An 11,732-nucleotide genomic window follows, 5' to 3' on the forward strand; every position below is an offset into this window, starting at 1 on the left:
GGGTGGATATAGCTCGCTAGCAGCCTCGCACCGAGGACCTATCCACGTCATCATTTACCCAGAATGCTTTGTGTGGAAATAAAATGGCTCCGTCCATCCAGCCTACAGTATTTTTACAGTTTTTATTTTACAGTTAAAATATATGTTTATCAAATAAAGTCTAATGTTACAACTAATCGTGGATCTCTTTAAATGTGAAAAAGAAGGGTTTAAAGGCAGAATGTATCCACTTTAAATGTCAGAACATCTGCTCCAGTTTGTGTTTAAAAAAAACAACGACCTTTACTACCTTCAGCAACGCTGAGATCAAAAGTTAGAAGATGAAAAACGCCCCCGCTGTGATTGATGGAGGACAGGAAGTGAAGGTCCGGACCTCGCAGTATCTCTTATTCTTCACCACACGATTAAAGTTTTGAAATTTGAGGCCACGTCACCTTTTCTCCCTGTGATTTACGCCTCGTTTCCCTTGACTGTGTCTGCGAGACTCGGACTTGTGGCTGTGATTTATCGCTTCTCACTCCTTTGGCTTCTTGAATAAACATTGTGGGGATATTTGATTAATACCTCCCGAAGGTTAAAGAGAAAGCAGAGGAGCTTTTAGCTCTTTGTGTGAAAATATTTCATGAGTTCTGCACAGATGTTGCTCTTTTTTTTATTGTTTAAAACTTGAAAGCTCATTTTCTCTAAAATTGGTCTTCATATTGTCTCTGACTTCCAGCAGGCCTAAAAAAGTTAGTTTTTATTAACTTAGTTGCTGTTTAAGCTGATGATTTGGGCATCCTCAGTTTTTAGCCAGCCATCTACAGTGCGATGATGGGTTTGTTTCCTCCGACTGTCCGTTTAGCTCCGGTTTGTTTCCAGCGACTCAGCAGTGACTTTGGTTGAAACGATACATCAGATTTTAATTAAGGCTCAGGACAAACGGTGTCGTTTTTTTGCAGCTCGCTCTGACGCAGCAGATAGAAGTGAAGTCTGCGTCCGAGCGAAGCGGCCCGACGAAGACCAGAGATGGGCGTGGAAAACGGCAGCCGTTAATTCCGTCATTAACGTGCGGCGCCAGCGCAGAGGACGTAGTTACATCAGCTGCAGCGGTTGCCTCGAGGCCTTTATTTGTCCGTGTGTGGCAGCCTGCAGGAGTAAAGTCACCTGGGTGTGAGGACGGATTTGAGCAAAAGTAAAGGTTAGCTGCTCGGCCTCGGCCGGCCTGCATTTAAACCTGGGTTCAGTGTGTTTGCATTGACCCTTATGGACCAGTTCCACCCTGACTTCCAGAACCTCACAACCTGTGGTTCTGTCCAGGCCAATCTGATGTCAGCTACTGCTGGTTCACTGACTGGGGTTATGTTCCATAGATGAGAGAAAACTTATGTGAATTGTTTGTAACAGTTTGTTTGTTTTTCATAGTTTTTTTTCCCATTAGCTTGTGGTTCTCAGTCGCTCTGCCCTCTTGTCTTCAGCGTCATCCTGCAGGATGGTACAGTTTAATGTTCGGTACTATTCCTCTGGGTTTGGTGTAGTCCACTGTTATTGTGTTGCTAATTGAACAAAATCAGCTAACACAGAGCTAACTCTATCAGAGCTAATATTAACACAGAGCTAACACTAACAGAGAGCTAACTCTAACACAGAGCTAACACTAACACAGAGCTAACACTAACACAGAGCTAACACTAACAGATCTAACACTAACACAGAGCTAACTCTAGCAGAGAGCTAACTCTAGCAGAGCTAACACTAACACAGAGCTAACTCTAACAGAGAGCTAACTCTAGCAGAGCTAACACTAACACAGAGCTAACTCTAACAGAGCTAACACTAGCACAGAGCTAACACTAACACAGAGCTAACACTAAACTGGAGCTAGCACTAAACTGGAGCTGGAGCTAACACAGAGCTAACACTAAACTGGCGCTAACACTAGCAAAGAGCTAACACAGAGCTAAAACTAAACTGGCGCTAACACTAGCAAAGAGCTAACACAGAGCTAACACTAAACTGGAGCTAACACTAAACTGGAGCTGGAGCTAACACAGAGCTAACACTAAACTGGCGCTAACACTAGCAAAGAGCTAACACAGAGCTAACACTAAACTGGAGCTAACACTAAACTGGAGCTGGAGCGAACACAGAGCTAACACTAAACTGGCGCTAACACTAGCAAAGAGCTAACACAGAGCTAACACTAAACTGGAGCTAACACTAGCACAGAGCTAACACTAAACTGGAGCTGGAGCTAACACAGAGCTAACAGTAGCACAGAGCTAACACTAAACTGGAGCTAACACTAGCACAGAGCTAACAAAGAGCTAACACTAAACTGGAGCTAACACAGAGCTAACAGTAAACTGGAGAAAACACTAGCACAGAGCTAACAAAGAGCTAACACTAAACTGGAGCTAACAAAGAGCTAACAGTAAACTGAGTTAATGCCAACATTACAAATGGGTTTTATCATCTGAAACACGTCATAAATCGGTCATAAAATGAGGAGAGCCAGAAGAAACCAACCGAGGCCACACCGTTGTCTACAACAACCTCTTCTCCAGCGAATGTTGGAAACAAATCTCCTCAGTTCTGTTATTTAACCATAAAAAGAGTCAGTAAACGAAACACAAATGAAATGATGGTTGAATCGCTCCCAGTCCGGCCCCTCTCCCAGTCTTTACCACAATAAGGTAGCGATCCACCGGGGTGATTTTATTCATTTAGTTTATTAACTTTATTAATTTAAATGTTTTTCATACAGAGCTCCCAAAATATTCATGAACCCATCATGTGCTCTGTTTACATCATCAACACATGAAAGGTAAATATTTCTGTGTAAAATATAAATTATACTCAGAAATAATCACTGTTTTCATCTCACAGTTCTTTGTTTTTCTTTGAACGGCTCCGGTTTTCATTTACGTCCTCACATCGACGTAAATCTGCACACGAGGTCAGTCAGCGCTGAAAGAAGAGCACGACTGTTTACCTGATGAAACCTCTGGCTCAGAGGACACAGATATTTTAAACAGCTGAAGATGCTGGAGGTGAAACGACCTCTTTCTCACAACACTTCCTACAAATATTTACAGTTTCAGGCGGATTAGAGGAGTCGAGGTGAGGCACGGTGGTGGTAGCATCATGCTGCGGTGCTGATGTTTTGCTCAGAGAGGATTTTTATTAAATATTTGAACCTTTTTCTTTACGTATGTTGCTACTTTTCACCTCCCACGTTTAACTGTCAGGTCTGAATGTGGAGCGAGCCTGGTTGAAGCCAGGCTCTGGATGCACACCTGCCTCCACACGTGTTTAAATGTGTTGCTGCGCTCCGACTGAGCGGCAGGACAGATCCTCCCCAGGTGCCGGAGTGTGTGTTCAGTGAAGGGTGAGGACCATCTGCCGCAGCTCCGGGTGAGATCGCTGCAACGTGCAGGTGCTGAGGTATTCACCACGGCACGCCAGGTAACCAAACAGAGCCGGGGGGGGGGGCGGGGCCTACTTGGGCCTGGGAAAATAAGACCTCATGGTGGACATGTTTAATTCAGTGAACTGTCAGGTTTTATCGCTCAGCCTTCAGTTCACGCTCCTGTAGGTGAAGCAGAAAAGATAAAACTGTTTTCGTGAAGAAAAAAGAAAACATTTAGCTGTTTTTAAGTCTCTGTGCAGATTAAAACACAGCCTGGTCTGTTTTTGCTTTTAGCTGTTTAAACGTAGAGCTTCGGCTCTGTTTTACTCTGATGGATGTAGCTAGCCTTTTTGCCTTTTTAGCTTCCAAATATCTTTTGTATGCTTTCAGTTAGCGTTGTTTATTTTTAGTTTGTTTTTAGTCTAAAGTTTTGTCAAATCCAGCTTTTATCCGTCAGCTTCAGCTAGCATTTTGATACTCAACTCTGTAGTTCCATGCTACCTTTACCATTTGGATACGTTTAGTTTACCTTTGTTAATTTTAGTTAGTCATTTGCTACCTTTTGCTTTTGACTAGCATTTAGTCAATTTTAGCTAAAGGTTTGTTTCTTTTGGCCAACACTTTACCTCTTTCAGCTAGATTTGTTTTGGATACCATTTTAATGTTTTTTACTTTTAGCTAACATGTTCACTGTTTATAGCTAGCATTTTGCTACTTTTAGCTATTTGTTGTTGCTTTTGATTAACACTTTGCTTCTTTTTTACTTTTAGCTGAACTTTTCACTGATAATAGTTAGTTTTGCTGATTTTAGTTTGTCCTTTGCCACTTTTAGCTAGTGTTGTATAACTTTTAGCTAACCTTTTGCTGATTTTAGTTTGTCCTTTGCCACTTTTAGCTAGTGTTTTATAACTTTTAGCTAACCTTTTGCTGATTTTAGCTAGTATCTTGCTACAATCAGTCTTTGTCTAGCATTTAGTCAATTTTAGCTAAAGGTTTATTTCTTTTGGCCAACACTTTACCTCTTTCAGCTAGATATGTTTTGGATACCATTTTAATGTTTTTTACTTTTAGCTAACATGTTCACTGTTTATAGCTAGCATTTTGCTACTTTTAGCTATTTGTTGTTGCTTTTGATTAACACTTTGCTTCTTTTTTRCTTTTAGCTGAACTTTTCACTGATAATAGCTAATGTTTTGCTGATTTTAGTTTGTCCTTTGCCACTTTTAGCTAGTGTTGTATAACTTTTAGCTAACCTTTTGCTGATTTTAGCTAGTATCTTGCTAACTTGTCTTTGATTAGCATTTAGCTAATTTTAGCTAGAGCTTTGTCTCTTTTGGCTAACACTTCTTTCAGCTAGTTATTTTTTGTGTGTACCATTTTAATGTTTTTTTTACTTTTAGCTAACATGTTCACAGTTTATAGCTAATGTTTTGCTGATTTTAGCTAGTCCTTTGCAGTTTTAACTTTTAACTAGGGTTTTAAATCTTTTAGCTTCCCTTTTGTTGCTTTTAGCTAGTATCTTGCTACCTTTAGTCTCTGACTAGTATTTACCTAATTTTAGTTAGCATTTTATTGCTTTTAGCGTTCAGCTAATGTTCTGTTTGCTTCAGCTTAAGCTGATTTTATTCAGTGCTGCTCAGCTTTCGTGTTACTTGAGTTTCTCTCGTTCTGTTTGGCTCTGAGTGATTTTGGACTCAGAGTTTCTGCTTGAAACCGTTCAGTCTGTCATTCTTCGGCTGATTTCGGCTGCAGATGTTTACATGTTGCGTCTGCAGCCTCTCACTGTAATCCTGGTGCGCAGGGAGGGCGGGTGGATCAAATTAAACAGATATGCTTGTCTAAACTATTTATTAAAGGAAGCATGTCCGAGGTATAATCCTAATATGTTATCAGGAGCCGAGGGAATTTAAGTACGCCGCAGGAATCCAGGTGTACCGGGTCGTAGGTCCGGGGGATTATCAGGAAGGTTATTGTAATATTTTAAATAACACAAAAGCAGATTTGATTTTTAAAAGGCTGAAGGACCATCTGGGAGGAGGGGGACTTTGGTACCGCCTCGTACCAATTACTGTTATTGGTTTTTCATCGGCACAGACCGACGGCTCGGTTTGAACAAAAAGGTTTGGATTTTGGTTTGAAGTCTGAGGGACCAGAACAGATTTAAAGGGATCCACGATTAGTTGTAACATTAGACTTTATTTGATAAACATATATTTTAACTGTAAAATAAAAACTGTAAAAATACTGTAGGTTGTTTAGTTTTTATCATTTTAAACTAAATTTTTTAAAATATATTTTAACACGGACGGAGCCATTTTATTTACACACAAAGCATTCTGGGTAAATGATGACGTGGATAGGTCCTCGATGCGAGGCTGCTAGCGAGCTATATCCACCCTGAAGGTTAATCTTGGACAATATCTGATGATCGACTCTTTTAAATGAAACCAGAGAGCGTTGACAGAGAGGAGAAGGTAGAAATGACTCAGCCTGGAACTGAAAATAAGGATTGAAGACAACAGAGCTGCTTCATGGAAGAACAACCTCAGCTTAGCCTGTTAGCTTTAGCGTTAACATTGACGCTATATTGCCTTATATGTATTAGCTCGGCGCTAGCGCGACAAGCTAAACTGAGGTCCTCCATCCATATTTTCAGTTGCAGACTGAGTCATTTTTGTGTTCCCCTCTCTGTCATGTGGATGGAGGACCTCAGTGACGAGAGGAGAATGTGTAGCGCTGAGCTAATACATATATGGTGATAGCATCGAAGCTAACACTAAAGCTAACAGGCTAAGCTGAGGTTGTTCTTCCATGAAGCAGCTCTGTTGTCCTCCATCCATATTTTCAGTTCCAGGCTGAGTCATTTCTACCTTCTCCTCTCTGTCAACGCTCTCTGGTTTCATTTAAAAGAGTCGATCATCAGATATTGTCCAAGATTAACCTTCAGGGTGGATATAGCTCGCTAGCAGCCTCGCACCGAGGACCTATCCACGTCATCATTTACCCAGAATGCTTTGTGTGGAAATAAAATGGCTCCGTCCGTGTTAAAATATATTTTAAAGAATTTAGTTTAAAATTTACAAAGCTAAACAGTATTTTTACAGTCTTTATTTTACAGTTAAAATAAACGTTTATCAGATAAAGTCTAATCATGGATCCCTTTAAGCAGCTGAATCTGTGGTCGGTGCTTCAGTTAATCCTGACGCTGCAAGGTGTTGTCGTGGCGACCTCTGGAGAACAGCTTGAGTCGAGGTTCTCCAGCAGACGCAGACATCAGGACGTTGTTTTATTTGTTTATTTATTCAAGCATTAACCAGAACAAACAGCTCGACCCCATGTAGTTTGGTTGTGTGAAGATGAAAACAAACGGTCTGAGGACTGTAAAAAGTGCTGATGGAGGCTCCGCCTGGCGCTGTGCTCGTATCCGTCAGCCTCCCTCTGCAGGCCCGGCGACACCAGCCGCCCCGGTTCTGAAGCGCGCTCGCAGCTTCCTGAGACAGGTACGCCAGGCGGCATCAGAGTTTCCCGCCTCACAGCCCCGCGGCCTCATCCGTTCTGACGGGGGGGTTCTGTTTGTTGCCGGGGGGGATCACGGGTCGGACGAGACGAAGGCACAAACAGAACGTTTCGTGTTGGAGCCGCTCCCGTCTGATGGCGGCCACAGACGCAGAAATATTCCCGCCATCTGCTTCTGCTGCCGTGGCTTTCTGTCGATCTGAAGCAGGATGTGTCTACCTGTGGGTTTGTGTGTGTTTGTGTGCAATTAGTAACCGTCCATCTGTGTAATCTGTGCAGTTCTACCTCAGGATGTTTGTTTTACAAATGTAACCCATCCACCGTGTGTTAAATACAAAACAAAAGATTTGCTTCATTATTCCTTCAACAGTTGTAAAACACGTCACCTAATTTTATCCCAGCATCTGTAAAAGTGACTGATGCTGCGTTCCAGTTGTCCTCAGAGGTCGTAGCTTCGAGCCTCCCAGTTCAAGTTTTCAACTGGAACGCCCCCTGAAGTCGTAGTTCCGAGTCGGGAGGTCGGCGCATCCAAACCATACCCGAGCAGCCCGAGCATGCGTTACGTCATCATTTCAACATGGCTGCTGCGCACATGTTTCTGTAAGCTAACGGCTAATGTTGAGCTGTAATCAAACGTACACAAGCACCATCCCCATTATTTAACAGACAGAAAATAAGAAGAGAGGAGGCAGAATACAAACGTGTGTAATTTGTTTATTTTCCCTTTTTATATTTGTTTAATGTATGTAGCATGCTAGCATGCTTGTCTGAGCTAACCGCTAACGTTGCTAGTCTTGCATGTAAACAAACGCGACTTTGTTCTGTGTTTATTTTATTTTACGTCAGACATACTTGTAGTACTTTATAGTGATAGTTAAAATATATGTTTTAACACTGTACACTCAAAATACCTCGTAGAGCACTATTATTTGTACGTTTTATTGTTGCAGAGCAAAATAATAGAAACACTTTTTCCGATGTTTGAAACTGGGACGCTGTCAGCTCGGAACTGACGTCAGTCCGGCTTCAGAATTTCGAGTTCCGATACATCTGGAACGCAGCATCAGTCCCGCTAATCTGCTAATGGCTATTAGCGAGGCTAATGTTTTTGCTTAGCGGATTAGCGCTAACTTTGGAACCTGTTAGCGAAACAATTATCTTCCACCAAATTTAGTTCTGCTAACTTTAAGTCGACTAACGACGACAAAAACAACCGTCCCCTCACAGCGTGCACACCTGCATCATGTGTCTTTGTGTGTGCGTGTTTCTGTGGATGCTACACACATCTGTTTAAATGACCGATATTGAGTTAGCGGTTATCAGTTAGCATTAGCTTTGGCTAATTTTCCTAACCCTTTACTGTTTTAGCATTTGCAAAGCTATTTTATGGTTTTTATAGGCTGGTTAGCAAAATTAACTTTTCTTTCAGTGGATGGATATTTTTGCTAACTTTTAAAATTGTTAGTGGACCAATTAGCTCTTTTTACATTTAGTTCTGCTAAATTTTACTCAGCTCTCCAACTCTTTGTGGTTTAACTGTTTGGTGGATGAAGAAATATTTTTATGAGCTTTTAGCCATGATTCTGATGTTTCTGTGGATGCTACACACGTCTGTTTAAATGACTGATATTAAGTTAGCGGTTATCAGTTAGCATTAGCTTCCGCTAATTAACTCTTCACTAGATTAGCATTTGCAAAGCTAATTTATAGTGAGCAGATTGCTGGTTAGCAAAGTTAACTTTTCATTCAGTGGATAAGCATTTTTGCTAACTTTGAAAATGGTTAGTTAACCAATTAGCTTTTTTTACATTTAGTTCTGCTAATGTTTAATCTGTTATCCAACTGTTTGTGGTTGAACTGTTTGGTGAATGAAGAAATGGTTTTAGTTTGTATAAATGACAAATCTCAAGTTAGCGGTTATCAGTTAGCATTAGCTTCTGTGTATCTTTATTTTAAATGTTTGGTGGTTTAGTGTTTGGAAAGCTAATGTTTTAGTTAGCAGATTGGTGATTAACAAAGCTTTTTTTTTTGGTTAGATATTTTGCTTTCCAGTAATTAATGGCAAAGTTTTATATAAAGTTTTTGTTCAATCATTAGTGTTTGGAGTATAAATTGGGATTAGCTGCTACACAAACTTTAATCTCAACATTTGAAAATTGAATTGAGCTGTAGATGTTTTTGTGTTTGCTTGTCCTGCCGACAACGCCAATTTCTGTCGTCGCATGAATGCAGAAACACGTTGGAATAATGCACAGAAAAGTCTGCGTGTTTGGTCGTAATAATGATTTAATTCAGAGCGACAAACAATCAGGAAACTCTGTGTGCTTGTGACTGACACGTCAGCGGAAATCAGCCAGTAATATAACATTATGTTAACACCATGTGACAGTTTACAACCAATCACAGATCGCCAAATGTACTGTCCAGCCTATCACAGGGCTCCCAGCTCAAAGAGTTTCTTATCAAACAAGAGAGGTCAGTCCGTTGCGGAGTCCTGTTGTCTGGGCAAACAGATTAACACTGAACATGAGATATATGAACAATGGACAGCTTCAAGGTGAAACAGATAGATAATTAGTCCTTAACAGCGGCCATCTTGAATCATTTTGTTCAGAGTTAATTCTGAAAGTTAAGAACAGAATCTGTTTCCTGATTTAAAAATAATGAATTCATGTTTGATAAGAAATTAAATACAAAAATCATCTTTTCAGGGTCAAACTGGTGCTTGCATTAAAAAAGCTTTGAATTGAACTTTCCTCAGACCTGAAGAGGAAGTTTGAACGTCAGCTGTCGAACGATTTCTCCTCTGAGGGTCGAAGAGTTTCACTTTATGAGTCTTAAAGTGGGAATTGAGACTAAATGCAGTCTGAGAGTGAGAGGGACAGATCTTTTATGTCTGTGGGAAAACAGAATAAATTATCACCACAACAAATGTCTGCTGTCTTCAGCTGTGGGTGGATGTGTTTAAACGAGTGTTCGTGTTCTTCTACGTCTGTCCAAAACAGTTTGAGTTTCAGAAAAAAAAAAGGCGAGAGGAAACTTTCTTTTTTGATTCCTCCACGTCTTCACGGCTGAGAGGAGAAACTTTTTTTTTTATCAGGATGTGTCTGTTTTTAGGATTAACTTCAGTTATTGATGCTTTGTAAATAAATAATTTTAATAAAAGGCTTGTTGCTTGAAGCCTGTTTAGTCTTTCCTTTAGCTAAAAAAACAGGACTTTTATTCTGAAGATCTTTTATCAACCTGCAATAATGTTGCTGCCCCTGTTTGTGTTTGCTGTTAGCAAAATATCTCATGAACCACTGTTTTAATGAAGCTCCCAGGAAGTAATCACTGGTTGTTCGTCTGCAACTAATCAACTTATAGAGACGACTGGTGCAGCTCATGTTCTTCAACACAAAAATGGCTACAACAAGCAGAAAGAAAAAATGCACAAAAAAGTAAAAATTAGCAGAAGAGTAGCAGAAAGGAGCAGAATAATAGTTGAAATAGCGTGAAAAAAACTAAAATTAGCAAAAAAAGTTTCACTTTGCTTAAAATAGCTAAAACAGCCAAACTTTGCTGAAAATCAGCTAAAATGGAGCTGAAAATGCCGAAGTTAGCAATAAAGTACAGTAGAAAGAGAACTTTTGGTGGGCTTTAAGGAGCTCAAAGGACCAATAAAGTGTCATTTTAGTTTGAAAAAAATTAACTAAAAATCAGCTAAACAGTAGCCAAAAGTGCAGAAAACAGCTTAAATTAACTAAAAGAAGCTAACAAGCTGAAAGTAACAGAGACGATGAAAGGATATTAAAAAAATAACGGCAGAAAATAAAGAAAAGTTGTACAAAAAAGTTTAATTTTGTTGTAAAGTAGCTAAAACAGCCAAAGATTGTTAAAAAACAGCTAAAATATAACTGAAAATGGTAAAATTTGCAAAAAAAAAGATAGAAAGAGAACATTTTTGCACAATTAAGCCAAAAGTAGCTCACAGAACCACCAAAATGTAATTTTAGCCTAAAAATAACTAAATTTGGATAAAAATTTTAAAACAAAAACAGCCAAACAGTAATGGAAATTGCTGAAAAACAGCTGAAATTAGCAGAAGACAATGAAAGAAGCGTAGGAAGATTAGCTTAGCAGAAAGAAGAAAAATATCAGAAGAGTAGCAGAAAGCAGCAGAATCATAGCTGAAATAGCAACAAAAAAACCTAAAATTAGCAAAAAAAGTTTAACTTTGCTTTAAAATATCTAAAACAGCCGAACTTTGCTGAAAATCTGCTGAAACTGAGCTGAAAATGCTGAAGTTAGTAATAAAGAAAGAGAACTTTTGGTGGGCTTTAAGGAGCTCAAAGGACCAACAAAACAAAGTGTCATTTCAGTTTGAAAAAAATAAAAACTAAAAAACAGCTAAACAGTAGCCAAAAGTGCCTAAAACAGCTTAAATGAACTAAAAGAAGCTAAAGGTAGCATTAACAAGCTGAAATTAGGAGAGACAATAAAAGAATGTTTAAAAAGTTACTTAAAAAATTAAGAAAAGTCGTACAAAAAAGTTTAATTTTGTTGTAAAATAGCTAAAACAGCCAATGATTGTGGAAAAACAGCTAAAATATAACTGAAAATGATCAAATTAGCAAAAAAGATAAAAGTAGAAAGAGAACAGTTTTGTACAATTAAGCCAAAAGTAGCTCACAGAACCACTAAAATGTCATTTTAGCCTAAAAAATAACTTAAATTTGGATAAAAAATTAAAAACAAAAACAGCCAAACAGTAATGGAAATTGCTGAAAGACAGCTGAAATTAGCAGAAGGCAATGAAAGAAGCATAAAACGATGAGCTAAAATG

The sequence above is a fragment of the Austrofundulus limnaeus genome, unplaced genomic scaffold (assembly GCF_001266775.1).
Source record: "Austrofundulus limnaeus strain Quisiro unplaced genomic scaffold, Austrofundulus_limnaeus-1.0 Scaffold117, whole genome shotgun sequence".
In the NCBI taxonomy this organism is placed as follows: Eukaryota; Metazoa; Chordata; class Actinopteri; order Cyprinodontiformes; family Rivulidae; genus Austrofundulus; species Austrofundulus limnaeus.